Source organism: Eretmochelys imbricata, chromosome 5 (genome assembly GCF_965152235.1).
Source record: "Eretmochelys imbricata isolate rEreImb1 chromosome 5, rEreImb1.hap1, whole genome shotgun sequence".
In the NCBI taxonomy this organism is placed as follows: Eukaryota; Metazoa; Chordata; order Testudines; family Cheloniidae; genus Eretmochelys; species Eretmochelys imbricata.
Window position 1 is genome coordinate 113,256,881 of NC_135576.1, and position 24,266 is coordinate 113,281,146.

At 42.4% G+C, this 24,266-nt stretch overlaps 1 protein-coding gene across 14 annotated transcripts in view; it reads left to right on the plus strand.

The window, feature by feature from the left end:
• The window catches only part of DMRTA1 (DMRT like family A1), a 238,354-nt gene that overhangs the window by 68,065 nt on the left and 146,023 nt on the right, over positions 1 to 24,266 (plus strand). Inside the window, exon 3 of one of the 14 annotated variants that reach the window (XR_013346227.1) lies at positions 13,565 to 13,690. The exons of the other annotated variants lie outside the window; for them this stretch is intronic. The gene's annotated coding sequence lies outside the window, so the exon portion shown is untranslated. The remainder of the gene's footprint in view (positions 1 to 13,564; positions 13,691 to 24,266) is intronic. 14 annotated transcript variants of the gene reach the window in all.

Genomic DNA, 24,266 nt, shown 5'->3' on the forward strand with positions numbered 1-24,266 from the left:
TTCGCTGCTTGAGGAAACAGATGTTTTAATCACAGCTGAAGAAGTAGGTCATGAATTAGAGAATTACAAAATGGTATGTCTTCAGAAGAAGTGGGACGTATGGCTTGAAGTCTGTGACTATGCTAATGGAAACACATGGATAACTTCTAACCAAATTTGCACCCACATTGAATAAATCACAAACCTGGGAAAGGACCCAGTAAATGTGCCAGCTGATTTTCCTGACATCACAGAATAATGGTAAACTCTGGGCCAAGATTTTGGCAAACAGATTTCAGTAGCTCCTCCCATCTTTGAAAACCCTAGCTAATCTGAGTGGGCCAAAAAAGCATTTGCTAGAGGACAATAGTGAACAAACCTTCAACATAATTCAGATAGCAAAAGTCGTCATCTTGACTGAAGAGAAGGAATTTTATATGACAGAGCAGGACTACGTCTATGAAGGGATCTCTTTAGATAGAGGGCAGCTTTAACTGGAATTAAAATATTATACCATTCTCCCACTGCCTCCAACTTGATTTAAGGATTTCTGTTTCACTTTATTATTTTAGTACTAGAACAGCTGTCTTGGCTGCTCAAATAAAATAAAGAGATTTAGGTTTTGGTGAGGACACAGAGCACAAATAAAGTATGTATGCCGACAACCTTTTTTTAAAATCTGATCTTTGCTTCCTTTCTTCCCCAGGTGTTGCAAATTGTGAATAAACTGGGAATGGCCAGGGTTTGGGGTTAATCTTGACAACTCAGATGCTCTGTTACTGGACAGTCTTTGCATAAAGGACATAATATTGTTTGACTTGAAATGGGCAGAGAACTTTATTATCTATTTAAAAATCCATCTGTCACTGCTTTTTGAGAAGATAGTGCTCTCCTTAAGGCCCTTGTCCAAAGCCTATTGAATCCAAGGACTTAAATGTAGTGTTATTAATAGGGATATGTAATTCTACAAGAGATTCTTTCTCTTCCCTCACCCTGTTTTGTTCATACTCTCTTGGTTGTTGTAGTCAGACTCCTGGAGGTATGAATAAAATGTTGCTTTTTGTAGGGATGGATAGAGGTAGGAATAAAAAAATGTTAAAAATGCATTTGAGGCTGTGGCTCTGAAAGGAAATTAAGCCTTAATTTTCATTTTTCAAAATGTACTTGTCATCTGCAAGCGGTCTGCTGTTTGTGGTATACATCAGATTTTACTTGACAAGATGAGTCATTCTGTCTGTTACAATGAGAATAGATTCAGAGCTGAACGATGCAGTGGTAGGTCAAGGGAAATTTTTTTTATTTTTATTGTATTGCTATGTGAAACTTGAATTAGTCTTTACTACCGCAGGTCTGTTTGAAAACAACAGTGACTAAGAGCAGAGAGAGAGAGTGGGAAATACGGTCTAACCTTTTGCGAGACTTGCAAGCTTTCTAAAAAGCCTTCCTCCATCCTCTTAATAATAACTTAGTTTTATTTTTCCTTATGGAAGGTAGCCTACAACAAAATAAATAATTTAATTATCTTTGCTTAGTCTTTGACTTCCACAACCATGCTGCCTACTCTCTGATTAGCCTCTTCCAAATACAGAAGACGGTCCCTACCTTGAAGAAGGTACAAATGTTCCTCCTCATATTTCCACTTCATACCAATGCACTCATTCAGTGTTCTTGGTGTATGTCCAGTCCATTGGTCTTTTGTCCTTCTATAGTTTAATGTCCACAAAACAGAGGATCCTATTTCACCACCTAAAGTCGAGAGCTTTCCCAATCACTCCCTGGCATCCACTCAGCTCTCTCCTAAACACTGGTCTGTTGGATGGTGTTAATGGCTGCCATCAAGTGGGTTTTGCTCTATGGATACCACAGACCTTGGTAAAGCTGATATGTGTGCTAACCACTCTTTCAGGCTACATGGAAGGAGACATTAAGCCCTTTTTTATTTATTTATTTTATTTTATTTTTTATTCACACACACAAATTGTCCACATGGCAAAACCTGAGCAGAATTAAGCTGTGTGGTCTGAGGGATTACCTTGGGAGTAGATGCAAATGCAAGGGCTGTGTGTTATTAGTGAGAGAAAATCAGCAGAAAAGGAGAGAAGCAGTCATGAGTGTGGCCCTAAGAGAGAGTAGCGAGATAGCGCTCTTTGGGCACAGAACTGCGGGGAGAGGGCAGACTTAGAAATAGCAAGGAAGGAAACTGCCTCCTGTTTGTGTTTCTTCTGTGTTCAGGGAAACAGGATTCTGTGTACTTTCTTTGTAAATAAACAGGATTATGCCGAAGAATATACCTGATAGGAGGATAAATTGATGATACCAAACAGAAAGGCCCTGAATATAGGCTAACTGCTTGGGCCAAAAGGGACCACAATACTGGCAAGTATGTAAATATTATCCCTACACATTCAAGATAGTTGATGTAACTTGACCAGGAATTACTGGGCCCTAAGGGTGGAGTGTGTGGGAGGAAAATGGGTGTGGAAAACACTGTGGATCCGGCTGGCTGGAGACGAGGGAGAGAGATCCTGGAGTCAGGGTGTGGGCAAGCAGAAAATACTGTAATAGTATTTTTTTCATAGTTTTTTCTCTCCTGAATCTAGCAGTGGAAATAAATCCCTTGCAGTTCTGGTTCTGTGAACAAAGGTACCAGTTAGGATGATGGTCATCCTATGATGTGGCTAGTCTGTCCACTAGGAACAGGAGATGGAGCATTACATCATTTTTTGCAAGCAGCCACCCGACGGTAATGACTCGTGGATTGGAGTCAGAAGACCTCTGGAAGTGGAAGGCCCTGCCTCCCACTTCCAACTCCTCGAGTCATCCAAATGTACGTGTCAGAGTTCTTCACTAAGCTGTCAATGTGTGAAGCCCGTGCTTAATGACACTACACTGCATAATCAGTCAAATTTCATCTTGCCAGTGTCTTTACATAAAATCAGTCATTTAGTACGTATTCATCCTATAGATTTGGGGTTTTTTCCACATTGTAATTGAGTCCTCCAAAAAAAAAGTTTAGAGGGGAAGTATGGTGGTGTGGTTAAGGCAGTGGATAAACCCTCAAGAGAGCAGGCTTTGCTGCAGCCTTCCTGTGTGATCTTGGGCATGTCACTTAATTGCTCTGTGCCTCAGTTCCCATTTGCTAAAAAAAAACCTCCTTCAATGGCTACGAGCCAAGATGGGCAGGGAGATGTCCCTAGCCTGTTTGCCAGGGGATGGATCACTTGATGATTACCTGTTCTGTTCATTCCCTCTGGGGGACCTGGCACTGGCCACTGTTAGAAGACAGGATACTGGGCTAGATGGATCTTTGGTCTGATCCAGTATGACTGTTCTTATGTTCTCTTCTCCCTCTCCTTTGTCTTGTCTATTTAGACTGTAAATTCTTCAGAGCAAGCACTGTCTTTTAATGTGTGCTTGTACAGCACCTAGCACAAGGGGCCTTGTCTCTCAGATGGGGCTTCTATGTGCTCCCATAATGCAAATAAAATACTGCATCCCAAATAATGATAAAACCACAGAATAAAGGAGAAAATTAAGTCACACAGTTAGTAAAAGCTCAAAGGAAACATTTTAGTTCCAAGTGTAAGTAATCTGCTAATTTCAACCCCTCCCCCCCCATCAAGGTGGATGATTCAAGGGTAGTTTGCCTTACTTCAAAAGTCATGGTCCATAAGAGTACAGTGTAAAACAAAACCTTCCTTGTAATAAACAACTGCAAGACCTTTTCTCAGATAAACGATTCAAAATTTATAGTAGGCAATCAGCTGTCTGTCATAAAGATAAGCAGTGGAATTAAAATACCTCTGTACGTTATGTCAGCTGATAAAAGTCCTTTCCCAATACTTTTTGTGGGTCAATAAAATGATCACGAGATTTACTTTCTCTTTATTTCTCTTTATTTATCAGCTGGTTTCAGGCTGATAATGTAGTGAATCCAGGGAGGAGTTCATATCTGTGAACTTTAATTTTATTGCATTGAATAAACTAGTGCATTTTTTGAAACTCCCATTAAGGGCTAGATTGGGACAAGTGATTGCACGCAGAAGTAAGAATGCCCCTTGTACTCCTACGTGGGCTACCTACCTTGGATCCAGGCTTGCAGGAATAAGTGTGGCTATGCACTTGTTTACTCGTTCCCCTGTGAGGGTGTCCACTCTGAAGTTAGGCCCAGCCCTTTGCTCCACCCCCCGCTCACTTCCTGGCCAATGCAGCTGAGCTAGAGTGTGATGGATATTAATTTACTACCGGTACGGGACAACAATAAGTCTCCCCTCTCCTGTAGAGCAGAGAATTGTTAGGGATGGCATTGTGCCTCACAGGGATGTCAAAAATGCCTTCTGCCGTTACTCCCGGGGTGGAGCTGCTTACACATCACCCCTTGCTGAAGGCTGTCCCTAAGGTTGAGTTCCAGTTCACTTTCTAAACTCCTTTTTCCAGTTCAAAAATTTCTCCAAATTCCCAAAGGCTATCTGCAGGGTTTTTAAAAAGCAAAATCTGTTGAATCATATTTGGCATTGCATGAGGGTGAATAATATGTGTATGTGTTCTCGTAATAAATTTTATGCCCATGACTCTAAAAACAGCTAAAATATTATTTGTTCAAACACCTAACAAGTGGAGTTTTGAAGAAAATAAGCTGGATAATTTTTAGTTAGTTTCCAGTTGTACAGATTTGAGTATACCCATTAGAATATTTCAATTTGTTTTTTACATGCATTTTTTTTTTTTTAAATCTAAAAGCTCTGCCATCCCACTTTTACAGAGCTCCTAAATTATGCAGGTGCTCAAAGGGACTTGGAAGGGCATGTTGTCAAGTAATGACTGCAAGTTTTGGTCTACTCTGACTATACTGTTGTTGTTGATTACAGTGTAATAGCTAGCACTTAACCCACGTATTGAGTACAACAAATTTCCATATGAAATTGGAGGCAGTTTTTTATAATATTTTACAAGAGGTAATTGGAAACAATGTTTCTTTGTAGCCAGAGTGTTAACAGATAGGTCAAATGAGAGAGAAATATTGGATAAATATCCTCCATAGAAAAGGCATCATAAAGCAAGGAGTGTGAGAAAATTCATTGCTAATGCAAAAGTATTTCTGAGCAACTTTGTGAAACATTATAATAAATAATTACTGTTCAGAGGTGAATCTGTGTCCAAGAGAAAATAAGGCTTTTAGGTGACTAGATACCCACATAATGGAATAGTAACTTAATACATGGTACTTCATAGAAAATCAAACTTAAATAAAATGACTAAGGTCCATATTCCACACTCAGTTACCCCAAGAAATCTAGCATAACTCTGTACACAAATCACATCAAAGCATCAGGACACCTCCTGGATAAAGGAGAACAAAGATGAAGGCTTTATTATTATTTTATTTTATTAAATCATGGGGGTTATTATACCATAAGACATAATGACTAACATACAGACCAGTTCTCCAAAGTGCAAAGTGATAGAAATTCTAAGAATATTCACAATACAGCAGTAATTAAAGATTATAAATTATCCCACTGGGTGACCCAATGCTTCTATTTACATGCCCCACAAATTCTGTCTCCTAGGTTTATCCTCATCAAGACCCCACCTCCTTCTTCATAGCTGTGTTTCCTATAACTCCCAGAGAGAGGGGGTTGGTATTTTAAAGGCCCCAGACTCCTTCCCATCATGATTCAGGATTTGCTATGAAAAAAACATGCCTTGCCTGGTATCATGGGGTAGCCGTGTTAGTGTGTATCCACCAAAACAACAAGGAGTCCGGTGGCACCTTAAAGACTAACAGATTTATTTGGGCATAAGCTTTTGTGGGTAAAAAGCCCACTTCTTCTAATTTTTTACCCACAAAAGCTTATGCTCAAATAAATCTGTTAGTCTTTAAGGTGCCACCGGACTCCTTGTTGTTTTCATGAAAAGAATGGCAGCCAGGCCTTTCCCTTGTCCTCCCACCACACCTCAGATACCAGAATGGCTCAGTCAACCTCACATGACCTACTCCTTCCATGTTGTTGCAGAGCAAGCCTGTTCTGTATCGTGCCCTGGATTCTCTCTTCTGGTAAAGCTTTTCCCGTTACTTTGGGGTATGCTCATTTATTAGGGTTACTCTTCTGGGGGGGCGGAGGGGGGTTCTGTAATTCTATCAATGTACTACTTGTGTTACTTGTGTTCTCATACGGAGCTCTACTTCTCCCTGCTGCAAGTCCCCTCCCAATGGAGCTATCGTGCAGGGCCTAGGTTCCTCAGGGCTGGGTTCTTCCAGCCCCAGAATCAAATGAACACACACATTAACAGAGTGCGTCTGAGAGGACCGGGTTAATCAGCACTTCCTAGCTGACCCCTTATATGTCCCTGGACTCGGCAGGCTGGGTTGAGCAGCACTTCCAAGCTGCCACCCTGGTAGGCCCTTGGACTCAGCAGGCTGGGTCGAACAGCACCTCCAGACGGTCACCCTCATGTGCCATGGGCACCGCACCGGAATAGAGCTCACCTGAGCAGGCTGGGTCGAGCAGCACTTCCAAGCTGCCACCCTCGTATGTCCCAGGTTTAGCCCATCCCTATCCCCACTTTCACGTTACAATTGTTCTGGTAGTAACCCACTTGATGAGCAAACCCCACAGGATTTTTGGGTGCTGCAGGGATCTTTTAGCTTAGGTATGAGGAGCGTTGCTGCAGAACGAATGAGGAAACCAAAAAACACCCAAGGGGAGGGGAGAGAAGCAACCAGCTTAATCATGAAAGTTATTTATTGCCAGGTAATAACCATAGGGGAGCCAAACAAACAAACAGTTATAATGTTAAATCTAACTTAAATTTGATTATAAAGTCAGGTTTACAAAACTATAACTGATCACACAAGTCCAAGACAGAAGGCTATACCGAGAGAGCGAGCTTGGTTCTCACCACTGCGTGAAGCTTGACTTGATGGGGGGTCCCTGGTGGTGGTGTTAGCTGAGGGGCCAGAGTGCTGGAGACAGCAGAGCCACCAGCACGATCAGTCAGGAGAAGATGAAGTCCCAGTGCAACTGATGCAGATTTTGGATCCAGGCATCAGAACACTTACCTGAGCATGGGTAGGGGTTTTTGTAGAGAAACAACAATGGTTTCAAGAGAGAACACTAGATTTGTTTTATGTGTAAACTGATGGTTCAAGGGAGTATACTAAAGTTGTTTTGTTCAGGCTACACAATGGGAGCTGATCATTTCTGGCTATTGGCGGTGTTCCTTGGAGGGAGCTCACAATGCAATTAGGGAGCTTCACTATTTTGGATTTGCAAAAAGAAAAGGAGTACTTGTGGCACCTTAGAGACTAACCAATTTATTTGAGCATGAGCTTTCGTGAGCTACAGCTCACTTCATCAGATACATACCGTGGAAACTGCAGCAGACTTTATATATACACAGAGAATATGAAACAATACCTCCTCCCACCCCACTGTCCTGCTGGTAATAGCTTATCTAAAGTAGTCGTCAGGTTAGGCCATTTCCAGCACAAATCCAGGTTTTCTCACCCTCCACCCCCCCACACAAATTCACTCTCCTGCTGGTGATAGCCCATCCAAGGTGACAACTCTTTACACAATGTGCATGATAATGAAGTTAGGCCATTTCCTGCACAAATCCAGGTTCTCTCACTCCCTCACCCCCCTCCAGAAACCCACCCCCATACACACACAGACTCACTCTCCTGCTGGTAATAGCTCGTCCAAACTGACCACTCTCCAAGTTTAAATCCAAGTTAAACCAGAACATCTGGGGGGGGGAGGGAGGAAAAAACAAGAGGAAATAGGCTACCTTGCATAATGACTTAGCCACTCCCAGTCTCTATTTAAGCCTAAATTAATAGTATCCAATTTGCAAATGAATTCCAATTCAGCAGTTTCTCGCTGGAGTCTGGATTTGAAGTTTTTTTGTTTTAAGATAGCGACCTTCATGTCTGTGATTGCGTGACCAGAGAGATTGAAGTGTTCTCCGACTGGTTTATGAATGTTATAATTCTTGACATCTGATTTGTGTCCATTTATTCTTTTACGTAGAGACTGTCCAGTTTGACCAATGTACATGGCAGAGGGGCATTGCTGGCACATGATGGCATAAATCACATTGGTGGATGTGCAGGTGAACGAGCCTCTGATAGTGTGGCTGATGTTATTAGGCCCTGTGATGGTGTCCCCTGAATAGATATGTGGGCACAATTGGCAACGGGCTTTGTTGCAAGGATAAGTTCCTGGGTTAGTGGTTCTGTTGTGTGGTATGTGGTTGTTGGTGAGTATTTGCTTCAGGTTGCGGGGCTGTCTGTAGGCAAGGACTGGCCTGTCTCCCAAGATTTGTGAGAGTGTTGGGTCATCCTTTAGGATAGGTTGTAGATCCTTAATAATGCGTTGGAGGGGTTTTAGTTGGGGGCTGAAGGTGACGGCTAGTGGCGTTCTGTTATTTTCTTTGTTAGGCCTGTCCTGTAGTAGGTAACTTCTGGGAACTCTTCTGGCTCTATCAATCTGTTTCTTTACTTCCGCAGGTGGGTATTGTAGTTGTAAGCTTGACAGAGATTTACTAGAATTGGTCTGATAACTACTGAGCTGGGTGTGTGCAGGCATGGGTTCATTAACATCTGGAGCAGAGATCCCTCATCATGCAGTGCTTCCCTGCTTTTCTGGTCCCAGACTTCCGTGCGGTTCTTGCCTTGGAATCTCTGTTCTCCGTTCTGTATGCTAATGGAAATGCCTCCTTGTCCCATCTTCGATGCAAATGAGGCTCGGGGAGTTTCCTTAATCCTATCATCCTTATCCCAGGGGTTTAGATGTGTCTCCCACTGCCTTTTCATTGCTTTTTTCGTAAATCTATCTTCTGATGCAGATTTGGCTCAAGCAGAGGCTGGGGGAAATGGGAGATATTTTGTGAGTCAGACAGACTGGGTACTGCACCCTGGTTCCCCAAGAACACAGAACTGCCAGGTAACACTTTGGGTAATAGGATAATACTTTCCAAGAACTCGTGTTTTTTCTTCCTGAAACTGGACTATCCCAGTCACCCAGCACTGTGGTAGCGGGGAGCTCTGACTCATGCTTTCAGCACTCCAGTCTCAGGGCTCTAACAAAAAGCAGATGGGGGGGGGGGGAAAGTCTAGCTTTTTGTTAAACTTATCCTAACCTGGGATCCTTCCCTGATTCCCCAGTGACAGCTTGTCTGGTCACAAACTCCACTGTCTGTAGCGGAGCAATGCCAGACTGAGAACAGATCCAGACTCTCAGGGGCTGAATACATATTGTTTTGTTATGTTTTTTTAAAGTGGGTCAGATATTGAAATTTCGTATTCAGAGATCACAAAATGAGGGCTATGCTTTCATTCAGCTGCAGATTAGGCTTTTACTATTCAACAGTTACGTTATGGTAGCTCCCAGTGTTTCCAGGCGGGGCCATTGACTGGATTCTGTATGGAGACATGTGGAGGTGCAGACCATTATTATTCACAGATCTGCAAAGCTTGGCTAGAGGATTGTGCCCTTTGAGACCAATATGTGTGTGTTCCAAATTCGGTGGCTTCATAACAAAGCAATAATATATTTTAAAATGTTTAAGAACATAGAAACATCAGAATGGCCATATTGGGCCAGACCAAAGGTCCATCTAGCCCAGTATCCTGTCTTCCGACAGTGGCCAATGCCAGGTGCCCCAGAGGGAATGAACAGAACAGGCAATCACCAAGTGATCCATCCCCTGTCACCCATTCCTAGCTTCTGGCTAACAGAGGCTAGGGACACCATCCCTAGCCTAAAGTATTATCATTTTCAAAAGTAGTGATTTCTTAAAAGTAGAGGCTAATTATTTTAGGTGCTTGAGCACCATAAGGAAGGTGGATTTCCTTCCTCCCCTCCCTGGGGTGGGTGCTCAAATCTTTCTGGCAAAAAAAACTTCTCTTTTGTGCGGGGGAATGTGACAGGGTCGGGCCAGATGGCTACAGGAGAGAAATAGAAGGCAGATATATTAGCCCCAGGCTAAGTAGGTCCCTTTTCCCTGGGTAAGGTAATAGGGAAGGTTCCAGAACAATCAGGAACCTTCTGGAGACAATTAAGACAGACAGGCTGATTAGAACACCTGCAGCCAATTAAGACGCTGCTAGAGTCAATTAAGGCAGGCTAATCAGGGCACCTGGGTTTTAAAAAGGAGCTCACTTCAGTTTGTGGTGTGCGTGTGAGGAGCTGGGAGCTAGAGGCACTAGGAGCTGAGAGTGAGAAGGCAGACTGTTGGAGGACTGAGGAGTACAAGCATTATCAGATACCAGGAGGAAGGTCCTATGGTGAGGATAAGGAAGGTGTTGGGAGGAGGCCGTGGGGAAGTAGCCCAGGGAGTTGTAATGGTCACACAGCTGTTCCAGGAGGCACTCTAGACAGCTGCATTCCACAGGGCCCTGGGCTGGAACCCGGAGAAGAGGGCGGGCCCGGGTTCCCCCCAAATCCTCCCAACTCCCGGTCAGACACAGGAGGAGTCGACCTGGACTGTGGGTTTACGAAAACGGCCAAGCTGAGGGCTGCCGTGAAACTCCAAGGCGAGCAAATCCGCCAATAAGCGCAAGACCCACCAAGGTAGAGGAGGAGCTTTGTCACAGGGAGGTAAATGATATGGAAAGAAGATGGTAAGTGTAACACATACATGGACTAAAAGACGTTTCCAAAGATCCGTACACGCTGTTCTCACAAAGCCTGTGGAAACTGTACTCCTGTCTAGCGCAGCACTGATTTTCCAGCTCAAGGAACAGGGAGAAAAAGCAGCCCGGGGGTTTCCTTTCCAGTGAAAGATCCCCAAGTTAGCAGCTGTTTTACGCGTTTGTTTTTGTGGGTCTATGCATTGCCATGGCAAGTAATTCCCAGAATTTTTAAAACTGTTTCCCACAGTTTGTATAGAGGGACAAAGCCATCAAAGGTTAATTTAACTGGATCTAGCAATAGGGAAATGCACATGAAGGAAAATATATTGCCTTCTTCATTTATCTTTGGTGGGGCTGTGGGCATATGTAAGGCAACATTTTTCGAAGGAGAATGAAAATGTCTGTGCAACTACCGTGTCTCAAAGCTGCACACCTCTGCATGCCCATCAGTGCAGTGCAGAACAATATTCTTCCAATGGAATTCACTCAGCAGCTCAGATATGCTAGTATAAGGCTCCGGAAATGGAGCTGGGTACCTCATTGCATGGGTTCTAATGCAGTGAATGCTTGTGCGTTTTTGCTGGCGCAGTAGATGTGCGTGCATTTTTGCAGGCACACAGGTTTCACTGTTCTGGCCCTTAATCTTCTTTTTCCACACTTATTTCCTATATGTTTTTCATCCCTTTTTAATATCTGAAATCTCTAATTTTTTTTCAAATGTATTTGTTCACTAGTTTCAGAACTAAAGAAGTTCATCTTCCTCTATGCTATATAAGCCTGTTAACTGAGAGCCTGAGCTTGCTCTGGCTGAAGCCAAAGGGAGTTCTGCCATGTGATTCAACAGGAGAAGGATTTGTGGTTCTGCTTGCAGGAGATAATGTTGAGGAAAAATATTTTCATAGTGCCAGTTGATGCCCCCCAGTGCATGCATGTGACTCCTGGTGAAGTTAATGGGAGAAGTGTGCATGCATTCAAGGGTGTAATTTGGCCATTAATTATCTGTCGACAAAGGTTTCCTATTACCATGAATGATGGCAGATTTTCAGTCATCTGGACTAATGAACTAATTACTGTTGTCCATTTTAACCTGACACGAACTCTCTGTCCCTCTTAAAAGTAGAGGTGGTCTCCAACCATAAAATTCAGGTGTGCATCTCACACAATGCAGCCCTGAACCTCCTCTCACTTACATCAGTTGGAGTACATCAGACCCCTCCAGCTTGGAGGGTGCTCATAGCTGGGGTGGGGGCGGGCGGTGTTTGTTCAGGCCATTATATGTACCCCTTCAACTCCGTGTTTGAGGGTGTTTGGATGGATCCAGGATTGGTCCAGGCTGATCACTACTTAAATATGTTACTGAAAGAACATTTTCTCTATAATTCGGCAAAACAACCTGTTTTCAGCAGCAGGAAACATGGAGCAGAAATTAATACTTGTTGATTCCCACTCATACCGGATACTATTGTATTTTTGTGTGATTAGACAATGTGAGTCAGACAATTACCTTTCAGGGCTGAATCGCCAGGATGGAAAACATTCCATTAAAAAAACCAAATACTAAAAATTATGCAACACTTTGTGTCCTTTCCTCCCTAAGAATATGAAATCTTTTCCTGCATGAGTGACCCTTATATGGTAAAAATGCAGCCTGTACATTTGGCCCAGGGATACATGGAAGTATCCCTGTTAGGCATGCTTGGTACGGAGTGGTATCTGGAAGATCAAATTATTTTGTCTTTAATCTGTAATAAATAATGGGTCTGAACATAGTGCATATTTACTTTTTACACATTCTGCAATGGGGCATGAAGAGTAGAAGGATATGCCAAAAGACTTGCTGTTCCGGCTGCTGCTGTCTACAATACGTCCTTTCTTTTTTGCAGTTGTTCAGTAGCCTTTCTAGAGATCTTTTACTTGGCCCACAGACTGTAGTGACTATATCTCTGCTATAAAACTATATAGGATGCTTAAAAACATCTGTTGCTAGGATATCATTGTTTGCTTAGTTCTATGGGGATTTAAGAGTAATTTCTAGAGAATGCTGTTGGTTTCATCTCTGTTAAATTCTACAGGACTTTCTCCACCAGGGACACTAACCTGAAAGTCCCTCTCCACCCACACAAATGAATCTAAATATGGAAGATGGAGAGTGGTTTAAAACAATGGTTCTCAACCTTTTTGGGCTCAGGACCATATGTAAATGTTTATTGCCTGTTGCAAATGTTTATGGCCAGTAAATAGTCTGGGGGTGGAGGCCCTGGGGTGGTTTCTGTTGTATCCTGCCCCCCGGGGGGATTGAGCCCTGCCCGGCACTCACCCCACAGTGGCAGTTCTTGCTATAGTGTTAGCCTTGATATTTCACCGGGGTCACGTCCTGTAACTGCGAGTTGTATCATTGATTCCAACAACATCTAAGGTCTGGTCCTGCAACCCTTCCTCATGCATTTACTTAAGTAGTACCTGTGAAGTCAGAATTCCTTATGTAAGTTGCAGCATTCAGAGTTCTCTTTTAAAGGGCTAAGGGACTGATCCTGCTTTTATTTAGGTCACTGGCAAAACTCCCATTGGCTCAATGGGAGCAGGACTGGGTCCCATATCAGTATGATGAGATGGCAGTGGCGACTTCTGTGAGGCTGAATGGATTTAAATTTGCCAAGGGTTTTAAGAGAACAAGTTGTACGTTACAATTTATCAAACATGCCGAGAAGTCTGAATAGCCTTTGACTTTGGCTAAAGAACATTGTGCAGCTCGTAAATAGCATGACTTGTTGAGTCTTAATATGTTGTAAGAGAATCTGTCCTGGCCACAGTTAAGGCCTGGTCAAAAGCCTACAGACGTCAATGGGTGTTAGATCAGGCCCTTAGAATGTACAATTATTTTTATACTCAGAAGTGCACTGTGCAAGAGACTGAATTTTTCTTAATTTTGTGTGTATGTTGAAGTAGGGAGAAGATTTGACATTTTGCTCCATTCCAAAGGGAGCGTCCTCCTTCCTGCTTTGAACAATGCGAGAGAAAAGCCCGGTGAAAAGATTTGTTTGAATCTGGGACACTGAGTGGAATCAAGAGGTGGGAATCCATGTGAACCAAACTAAAGAAAAGATTAAACCAAACTGCGGCAAACCAAACTTGTTCAAATATGTAGTGTCTAATCATGGGCATTTTCCACCCCTTCATGAACTGCTATTAGATAATTTGTCTCCTTTCGTGGTAAAAGAAACTGGATATCCCATAACTTTGATAGTGATTGTGCTGGAAGGCAGATATAATCTGATACTTGAAATACCCTAAGTGTTGTAAATGCTTTCACCAAGTGCAATAAGCACACGACAAAGGATTAAGGTGTGTGTGTGTGTGTATTTTTAAAGCATTCTGTAGTGGCCTAATTCTGCTCCCAATGAAGTCAATGGAAAAAAGGTTAGACCAGTGCTGCATGCATTTCAAAATCCCACCCTTGGTTAACACAGCAAAAATTACAGAACCAATTTTTTTTTGTCTTACTCCAGTCCAGAGTTCCATGAACGTCACAGCTGATAGAATTTTAAAATAACTGGTCCCACGCTACTATCTACATTGAAAGTTCTAAGTCTAGTAGCATAGGTATTACTGCTAACTTGTCTTCCTGGGAATAACCAGACCCATTTCCTGGAGCGCTCTGGGCCAAATTTTCCAGAACAGTGGCCTGAGGGCTACATGCAAAAATGCCTACCCAGTTACAGGCTTACACTTCTGTGCACAAATTGGGTATCTATGTGGGCAGTGGTGATAACTGCATATACAAAAAAAGGTGGAAAATCACATGTGAATTTGTGTGTGTGGATCTTGAGTTTCTATTTCTGTAAATTTGGCCTTCTCAGTCCAGGGCAGAGCTGTGTATGAGACAGTATGTGTGAAGGTGGTCTAGAAAGCTGCAGAGATTGTGAGCTTTAGTTGGTAAGCTATTCACTCTTTGGCCTGAAATAGGCCTTCTGTGGTCAGTGGCCCCCTCAGCTCTTGACCCCCTATGCTGCACTCAGAATGCAGGACTGTTAATTGTTTTATCTTTCAGACAGCTTTGTGATAAAATTGTAAATTTCTTAATCTTGGGGGCAAGGCAATGTCCAGGTCATTGCTACAAGATCTGAGAAGATTAGGGAAATGAGAGTGACCTGGAGCTGTTTGGCGAAACATTCTAGAATGTCCTGTAAAGTGCCACGTATCCACTACCATAGAAATACTTAATGATAACTAAACTGTTAGGAAAAAAAGCCTGTATGGCATCTTTTAAAGGGATGTCATTAAGACTGTAAATGGCCACTGACACCCCCTCCCTGTTTTACTCTTTGTGTTCCTCTCCCTTCCCTGTTTATACAAACCTGTTGTCTTCAGATGATGTCCTCAGTTCTGCCCAGGCCTCTCCCTGTCCCACTGAAGGGAACAGAATTGCACAGTTGTTACTGAGGGCACAATCCAAGGATGATGTGGTTGGACAGTGTGTAACTAGAGGCAGCATTTGGTTTGCAGAGTCTTTGTTTACTGGTTCTGATGTAAAAGCTGAAAAGAACATGCTTTGATTTTCAGATCCTGGGCTGAGTTTGTAGGGCTGGCAGAGAGAGACAAAGTGCCTTTTTACCTGTAAGCTATGTGCGCTATGTGGAATCAGAGAGCCACAATAAATATGAAACCCTCATAATCCACAGTCTAGTACATTTCAGAGTACTGTCACTGAGGAGGAAATTCAGCACTGTGCAGATGTCTAGCAGCGCTTAGCTTTCAGACTGCTGGAGCAGGTATAGACTGGTATAGACTATAGCATCAGCTCGGCCCTGCCTGCTCTCTTCTCTTTGTGTACCACTGCTTCCAGAGAGGGTAGCAGGCTCCACAGAGCACTACACCCATCCCATGCCCCAGTAGGCAGGAGGGGGCAGAGCCATGTCAAAGTGCCTGGCCATGCAGCCATGACAGCATACCAGGGAGCATGGGCTGGGCAGTTTGCAGGACCTGTTTCAGCATACACTCCTCCTCCCCTGGCTGCAGGGTGTGTGAGTCCCAGAGTCACAATACCCTTTCCAGGCTGCTTTGCTGCCCCTTGCTTGGGGCTAGATCATAATGTCATTGTCACAGGGTCCACCCAGGTTCCCTGCTTCGTGTCCCTGGCTCAGGCTGGTCAAAGAAGGGGTCCCAACACCTCTTTCAGTTGTTTCACCCACGTCTTTTTATTTACAGTGCTTAGTGCAGCCTCAATTCTCCGACGCTGACCCTTCTCTGGGTCTTCTGGCCCGTGAGGCTTCCTGCAGTCAGTAGCGACAGAGCTGCAGTCCCCCTGTCTTCTCACCTCGCTAGCCTCCTCACTGAGCCTTTCCGAGGCTTATATCTCCTCCCAGGCACCAGCCCAGCTGGCTCCACTTGGCTCAGCTGATTCCCCTGAGCCTGCCCTGGTTAGGGTCTGCAACTGAGCTCCTTGCTGAGTGTCTGGGCCCCTGCACCTGGCTACTCTGCCGGGAAGCAGGAGAGGAGCCACCCTCTTCAGCAGGGCATCCAAGGGGTTTATACCCGTGCCCTGCCACAGTCATGAGCTAGACTTATTTTGGCAACTGCATCTTACTTTTAATTCCATTGGTGGTGAATTGTCTCGGCCAGTAGAAGCATGAGGATACTGTACAATTGCTGATCGATAGCTGTGCATTTGTTTCTCAGTTGTGCACTTCCCTAAACTCTGACTGAGGGGCTTTACAGGACTGCAGGTAATTCTTAACAAACTGTACAGAATACAAATCTCTGTACTCTGACTGGGTCACTAGACAATCAGAATACAGGGAGTTGCATAATCACTGTTTGGTTATGTCTCAATAACTACATATTGATTATTCGGACTTTGCCCTCTAACTACTGCATCCAGAAGACAAAATGTTTGCAAGAAATATAGTCCCCTCAATTTCTGACCAGCTTCCCACTCTGTCACTCCACCTAATGCCCAATATCAAATACAGCTGAATTAAATAAAAAAATTCTCTCCTAATAGGAGGGGCAGAGGAGAATAACCTTCCTCCAGGGGAACAAAAATGCGTGTGGTTGCTATTGGAAGGACTAGAATTAAGTGGGGTGACAGAGTGCAGAGAGGATCAGAAACTGAACTGGTCATGTTTATGGATGGAAGTTCTGAGGACATTAGCCATTCAGAGCAGAGGAATTTATAACAGACAGTCTGACTATAGCAGTAAAGACAAATAACCCATTGAACTATAGTATTCTTTTTAAACTCTGTAATAACTGTATCTGGGATTAAAATTCATTTGTTTTTAGTCTTGCAGTTTGACTATTCTGCGATATGGTTATTACGTTATAAAAAAAGGAATTACTCAATTTAATTATTTCTGATAATGCTTCATAATGTTCTAATAAATATATAGTGTACTGTTAAAAGTAATGATGTATCAGTGATAGAGTGCTGTAGCGAGGTCTCCTGCTAATAAAACTTCTGTGAAGAGACAACTTATTTTATTTTATTTTTTTTTGCCACGAATTAGGTGTGCAGATTAATGTGAATTAGCAGGGTTCTGGTGTATTGTCAATTATTCCTCATGCAGTTCAGACTAGAGTTTTCAGGAGGACCTCGTGAAGTAATAAACATGGTCACTGCACTGAAAACTGCAGAACTATCTCATGAGTTTATCAACTTTGGCAATGGTAAATACATACATTTCCTCTTTTTTTTTATTTCCTGTATCAGATAACCTGAAAACTGCACAAGTTGTTGGTTAAACTCTAAGCTTTAAAAAAAAAAAAAAAAAAAAAAAAAAAAAGGCAAATCAATTTTCCCTGCAATAATAGTGAATCCAATCTTGCAAATAAAGGTTTGGAAAGGTACTAAGTGAGCATGGACATTTGGACTGTACCATTTTATCAGTCTATTGTAGAATCAGATCAGGATTTAATATTTTTCATTTTCCAAAGGAAATAAAAGCATAAAATGAAGTAGCACGTTCATGGGTTTGTTTATGGCTGTCGGTAGAACTGTGCTGAACTTGGCAGTTTCAGTTTGTTGGGGCTTTCTGATTTTTGTTTCATATGCATGAGTTTTGGTTTGTTCAAAGCCAAAAAACTTAAAATGAAACGTAGTTGAAATTGTTCAGTTGTGCCTGGCTTCAAGATGAAATCATCAAGTATTTGCATGGTTTCGACCCAAAACCAGAAATGACCGAGGTTAAGTCTCAGGTTTCCTGAAGTTTTGCACCACTTTAGTTGTGTGTCTCCTTTTTCTTTATTAAGATGGAAAAATCACCACCATGGGTCTCACTCTGAAAATACGAGTAGACACTGAGAGCAATACCAATAATACTTAGCACTTAACCTTTTCAAAGTGCTGTACAGACCTCAGTTAATTCTCACAATATCCCTGTGAGGTAGGTAAGAACACATTATCACCACCATTTTCTTGAAAGGTGAGATTACTATTTTTTTTCTGACTTTTTAGATGGGGCCCTATATTTACTGTTTGAATCATTTCCTTATCAAATGGGTTCAGTTTACAAGAAATTATTTTTTCTAACTGCCAGCCCTGCAAACTCTGCTGAGGAGTCTGAAAGCTGGATTTTTTTCTTCCTTGTGTATCTTAATCTGTCATAAATGTACTACATGCCAAATTCTGTCCTCACTCACAGCTTTGTAGCCTGGTTATCTACAAATGATATGCTCTGTAGTGTTTGTGCCTGCAGTATTCACTGGGTTAGCAGTGGTGTAACTGATTGGAACTTAGTAAACAACTAATGCACAGGGAGGAATGAAATCCAGCTCTCTTTTAGCTGACTTTACTCTGCAGAATAAAGATTATATATATTCCTGAAGTCACATGATATAACTTTTGAGTATGCACTAATTGGCCAATCCTGCAAAGACTTATTTGTGTGATTAACTATGCACTATGGATTTTACGGGACTGCTAAGAGTTTGATTTTACCCCACTGAAGTCAATGAAAGTTTTGTCATTAATGTAAATGGAAACAGGATCAGGCCCACTGTGAATAAATTTAAGCACATGAATAAGTGTTTGCAGGACTGGGGCATAAGGGCATGTTCCAAAGCACATCGAAGTCAATGGAAAGTTACTTCAGTGGGTTTTGGATCAGACCCTATGATCATTTGTGTAAAAAGGTACCATTTTTGCACAGCTACTTTTCTAACTATAACTGCACTTTTAATGATTTGTCCAAGGCCATGCAGTGAGTCAGTGACAGAGCTGAATTAGAACTAAGGACTTCTTGGCTACCGGGCCTGAGTTCTGTCTACCATGTCTCTGAGAAGTATGAAAAGAGTTTATAAACGTACAGGCTTACCCACCTACCAATGGACTTAAAAGACCAGGAACATGAAGATTTTTCCTTAGGCACACAATATACAATTTTTTGAAAAGTCCACTTGCTTGCTGGAGTGGTTTTTATTTCCAGCTTGTATCAGAAAGGAATGATTTTCTTGTGATGAAAGCACTGGACTGGTATAGGTGATCTGGTTCAAGTTCTTGGCTTTGCCACAGTTTCTTTGTAACCTTGGACAAGTCCCTTAATCTTGTGCCTCAGTTTCCCCATCTGTAAAATAGGCAAGTGTTGTTACCTCCATCTTAAAAGGGTGTTATAAAGATACGTTAATGAATGGTTTGTAAGGCACTCTGATGCTAAAGTGATAGGGGCTGGAGCAGTACCTACGTAGACCGAGGACTATGCTGGATAGCCACATCTCAGAAAAGTTTTTATTACAAAAGACAAACTTCTTTCCAAATAAAGATGTAGATAAGAATAATTCTAGAATAGATATTGTTACAAGTGAACAACCAAAATTAAGCTAGTGTTGGTTAATTAAAACTGCACTATATTCAGGGTAGTACTTAATCAGTTTTGCTCACCTTATGAACCTCTTGGAAATAGTTTTAATGGGAGTCACTTGCATTTAAAATCTAAGTCGTCTTCTAAATATCTTTAATCAGATTTATTAACTTCCCAATTGATAAACAGTCACGTCCTAAGCATCTTTTTCATACTTCAGTATTGCCAAGTAAAACATTGTGGTTACCAGGACAAAAATTCTACGAATGTTATAAGGCATTCTAACCCCTCCCCCCGACCCCCCCGAAAAACACAGCCACCGAACAAAACCCACCCCACCAACCTTTTGTTTCCTGTTCTGTTCTGTTGATTGGAACAGCAAACCATCGATCATGTATAAAGAACATTGTATTCCAAAAAAGAAAATAAAGCATCTAAAATGTCTAAGTGAGATAACACAAAAGAAATAAGAAAACCACAGGAATTTTCAACTGTGCTAACTTCCAGACAACTTGTAGGTGGTTTAAAGCACAGCTGATTGTTTTGGGGTGATGTGTGTGCTGGTTTTACTGATCTATCCTACTATTGAAGGGATATGTGCACTTGTACTCCTGGGAATTTTTTGGTTTTGATCATATATTTAATAGAATATGTGCCAAATCATATGTTGCCTAACATTTTCAATTGATGTCCTGTCTTGTATTTTACAGCATCCTGTCATCAGATAAATTCAATAAGCAAAGATGTTTATCATTTCTAGACTAAATAAGAGACCTTTCTAAAGCCTTTCAAAAATGACTTCACAAGACAGAGCTATAACTTTTCCCACAGGAACCTGATGAATGAATAAGAATGATAAAATTGACCTCAGTTGGTCAGATGTCTTAACACCATGTTAACGCAGAACAATTCCATGATGTCTAGCGTCGTACACATTCCAATGGGCTAAGTAGGGCATCTGTAGCCAGAAGAGAAAGTGATGTACAGCAACTCTTTATCTTTAACCAGATTTCAATGACCTCATCTAATCTATAGCCAGAGATGATACAGAGTTGGTAGTACTGACTATGGTTAATATTTTCTGACATTTCCCATTATAAGACCGTGTTTTCAATTGCTTATAACTGCCAACTTTTAACTACTTGAGCTGAATTTTCCAAGCCAAGTGTTTGTCTAAGGGTTAACTTCTGGGGGGAAGTTTCACTAAAATAGTTCAGTTATTTCGGTTTTTCTGCCCATGTTAAAAAGAGTTCTTAGAATCATTTATTGTAGAAGCTCTAGGGCCTCCATGATTTGAAGCAAGGGCTTGACATTTGGCTGGGTGTTTGCCCTTATGTCAGGGATGTGCATTTTGCCTTCCCTGAGAAAATCCAGGAGGCGATTTCATTGTGGGATGACAATGGTGATAAACTGCGGTGAAAGAAGAGAGGATACATATTTCATGCAAGTGTTAATAGTATTAAGAGTTCAATTTCCAAAGGACATGTGAATGTTAATGGGTGGAAAACATCTCATTGTCATTACTGTTGTGCAACATATTTTATCCTCTCTTCACTGTGTAGGATAACTTCATGTAACATATAATGTGAATAATGAAAAACAGGTTCAACCACCTCTCCTACTCTTTTACAATTAAATATCAGAGTAGATTTTTTTTTCAAATACAACAACACAGTCATGCTAAATTCCATCAAAGCTTCTCAGATACTGAAAGTATTTCAAGTGAATGGCTCTGATATGCAGTGAAGTAACCACCAGCAGCTGCCTCAGATACTTAACAATCTGTAGGACTGAGTTCTGTCACCTTTGCTACTTAAAATGAGTACCTTATTCCAAGCTAACAGCACAGCTCAGGGACCCTGGAGATGAGGGGAGGGGTGAAGTCTATGTGGAAAATGAAATATTACTTGGGTTTTTGACCTTTTCTGGGTTAGGTCCTTGGAGCTGGGTGAGGGATGATACTTACCACCATGTCATGCCCAGGGCCTGGGGTGGCTGAATGGAGAGGCCTCAGCTGACTGTGTGGAGGTGGCTGTAGAACAGTGCTGAGAAGATGGCTGAGTCCACCTTCTGTTAGAGAAGGGAGGTCCACATGTGGATCCAGGGGGCACCATTGCTTAAAGTAGATTGGGTGGTGCACTGAGAGCTCCCTACCTCCCATTTCAAAGAGGATGGGGAGCTCTCCTGCACTCAATGAACCAAGCTTGCAGTGGTGGCATAGGGGAGGGGGAGCTGTGCTCCTCTTCGCTTCCTTTCATTTGATCTGACTTAAAGACCAGAATACTAGAGTAATCCTTCTCTGCTGTGAGCCGAAGGCACCACGCTCTCCAATTGGTTTTCATTTAAATATTTTTCTTTATTGAATGTTAGTTTTTTGTGAACAGGGCGTGATTGACATCACTGGGGAATGAATTCTTCTGCCACACACCACTTCTGCCTGTGCTAAGATTCACCGTACTACTCCACCAATATACCTTCATCATCCACTAGCATCTGGGAGTGAGTTCTTGTTAAAAACCACTAGGTGAGATAACAGATAAGCAGATATAGATCCGAGAAACAGCTTCTATTTCAATACACTGTCATGAATTGATCTCTGAGGTCACTTTCAATAAGTTTCCTGCATCTCTTGTTGAACTGTCCAGACTGATTTCCCAGCAAAGCTACAACTTTTCTATCCTTTTAAAAAAGTATTTATTAATTACCTACTTGTGTCCAACAGAAAACTGTCTCCAGGTGAAGCAATCAGAAACAACACACAGAGCAAAGAAAACTACCAGGTCTGAAATGGAAACCCAGCTATTTAAAACAAAAGAGGCAGTTGCCAGATGTGTATAAAAGGCCCTATTTCTGTAAATAGATGCACCAGTACAGACCCGTATTCCATGCAGAGTTTGTTCCTTTTGAAGTCAAAGTGGCTCTACACAGACTTAAGATCTTTGTGAGCACAGCAATATGAAGGATTGCAGTCTATGCTTGTTTGTGTTGGTGAGTAATACGAGCATCTGTTCCACACTTCTTCCACATTCTGAGAATCTATGCCTCATTTTCAGAATAGAATCTTTTTGGAGGTCTTAAATGTTTCAAAGCTGAAAAGTCTCTTGTGGTTTGTACTTGCAGTTTTGAAACAGGACCGCACCTGCTGAAATACCACTAGAAAGACTGTTCTTGTGGCATTTCTAGCTCTGATCGGGAGAGGTGCTGTAAATCTCATGGGAGAGCTTGTTGGGAGATGTACTGACCCTGGCTGAGTAACTTGCTGGATGATTAAAGTTGATTTTCAATTACTCTTGGAACATGGGGGAAGTTCTAGAAGATTGGAAGAAAGGTCATGTTGTGCCAATATTTTAAAAGGATAAACCGGATGACCTGGGTAATTATAAGCATGTCAGCCTGACATCAATCCTGGGCAAAACAAGAGAGTGGCTGATATGGGACTTGATTATATTTCCTTCTGTAATTCCTTATTAATTAATACCAACCAACATGGGTTTATGGAAAATAGATCTTGTCAGACAAACACGATATATTTGTGTTTAATGAAATTACAATTTTGGTTGATGAAGGTCATGGCACTCAGGTTATGTACATAGACTTATGTAAAGCGTATGACTTAGTACTGCATGACATTTTGACTAAGAAACTATGACACCAAACTACATGACACACATTAAATAGATTTAAAAACTGGCTACCTGACTCTCAAAATGTTAAATGGGAAATCACCATTGAGTGTGTATGTTTCTACTGGGGTGTTTCAGGGATTGGTTCTTTGTCCTGTGCTATTTGACATTTTTATCAGTGACCTGGAAGAATCCATATAATAATTACTGATAAAGTCTGCAGCTTACACAAAGATTGGGGCAGTGGCAAATAATGAAGAGGACAGGTCACTGATATAGACCGAAAGGGACCACTTGGCAAGTTGAGTGCAAGCAAATAATATGCATTTTAATATGGCCAAATGTAAATGTATACATCTAGAATCAAAAAGCATGGGCCAGATGTACAGGATGGGGAACTCTATCTTGGGAAGTGGTGATTCTGGAAAAAAATATACCTGGGGGCCATGGTGAATAATCAGCTGAACATGAGCTCCAGTGCGATGCGGTGGCCAAAAGAACTAATGTGATCCCTGGATGCATACACAGGGGCTGTTCTGTAGAAAGGTTATATTACCTCTGTATTTAGTACTGGTGTGGCTGCTATTGGAACACTGTGTCCAGTTCTGGTGTCCACACTTCAAGAAAGATGTTAATAAATTGGAGAGGGTTCAGAGAACAGCCATGAGAATGATTAAAGGATTAGAAAACATGGTTTATAGTGATTGAGTTCCTGGAGTCTATCTATTGAATTTAACAAAAAGAAGATGGAGTGAGTTCCTTATAATTAAGGCTGCGAATCTGTCATGGAGGTTCACGGAAGTCACAGCTTCCGTGACTTTCTGTGACTACTGCAGCGGCCGGTGCTGGCTCAGGGGCTGCCTGAGCTGGGCAGCTCCTGGGCCAGCAGCAGCAGTTTGAGTGTGTGGGAGGGGGCTAGGGGCAGGGGGTTGGGGTGTGTGTGTGGGTGCTTACCTTGGGGTGGGGGGCTCCCCATCTCCCACTGGCATGGCCCTGCAGCTCCTCCTAGGTGGAGGAGCCAGGGGGCTCCATGCACTGCCTGCATCCACAGGCCCCACCCCTGCAGCTCCCATTGGCGGTGGTTCCTGGCCAATGGGAGCTGTGCAGCTGGCACTTGTGGTAGAAGCAGTGCGCCGAGCCCCCTGGCCTTTCCGCTGCCTAGGAGCTGCAGGAACATGTGGAGCCAGGTAGGGAGCCCCTGCCACCCATTCCCCTGCAGTACCAGCC